Raw genomic sequence first — 1,137 nt, forward strand, 5'->3', positions numbered from 1 at the left:
CGCGTGTTAAACATGAACTACATGCTTCAAAAGATTGTGCGCTTTATAACTCGCGGTTGGACGATACTATAATTATTTAGGGATGGTAGAAAAAACAAAGGGGAAATATCCGTACTTTTCTACAAAAATACCCAAACAAGAAACAAGTGTTTGGAAATTCGAAACTAAAATATTTATTTAAAAACACTTTAATTGTACTTTGGTATGAAATATATGTATATTGGTTGTGCTGCACACATAAGAACAACGTTTCACCACCCCCATTTATACAATACAGCCTCCCACAACCTTTCCGCAATTAATTTCAGGGGAAATTAATATGTTCCCCTTTCATTTAAAGTGTTTAGTAATTTCACGTTTCCTTTAAAAATATTTGTCCATTCGCCCCACATAATTGACCAGAGTTTAAAAATTAATCCGATGACGGGATGTTTAGCGTTTTCGAGCAAATAATCCAAGACCAGATTTGCGGGTTTGTAACCTGTAGTTGGTTGCACTTTTCCCACATTACGCTGAATGCTCGCCATGCTGCAAATATAGAGGGCGCCCTAATGTGTCAAGTTTTTCTTTTCTTTTTCGGGGGAAGGGGGCGGGGGAGAGGAAAGTTTGAATGCTGGGTTTTCACAAAAGCCAGCCATAAAGAGTGATAAGGAAAAATTCTTGCAAAAAAACATTATTTAAGACTTGTAAGAATGCTTACCCGTCAAATATATACCATTTTACTTGGTGGGGTGGAGGGAGGGGGGAGGGGGGCACTTTGGGCTTCAAAGTTACCCTTTTGTTACAACTTAATGATTTATGCAGGCAAACTTTAGGCCAATTGTAAAAACAGAGGTGGGAGAGGTGTAAATTCATTTAGTTTTCATTACTGTTGTACCTTTATATTGGTATTAAAAGAAAGATATTTAGCGATGAATACTGAACATTTCCGCATGCAAAAATTCAACTATGTGCATGATAAGCAACTCAATTTTCATTGGCGGCATTTGGTAATGGTGTTAAATAAATCAAAGATCCCACCAATGTAGAAATTGAAAACCTTTCAAATGAAATTAAAAATGTATCATAAAAATTAAAGGATAACTTTCCGTATAGCGCCACCACCTTTTCACTCATTTTTTACAAAAAGGGATATCT

Source organism: Asterias amurensis, chromosome 20, assembly GCF_032118995.1.
Source record: "Asterias amurensis chromosome 20, ASM3211899v1".
Taxonomy (NCBI): domain Eukaryota; kingdom Metazoa; phylum Echinodermata; class Asteroidea; order Forcipulatida; family Asteriidae; genus Asterias; species Asterias amurensis.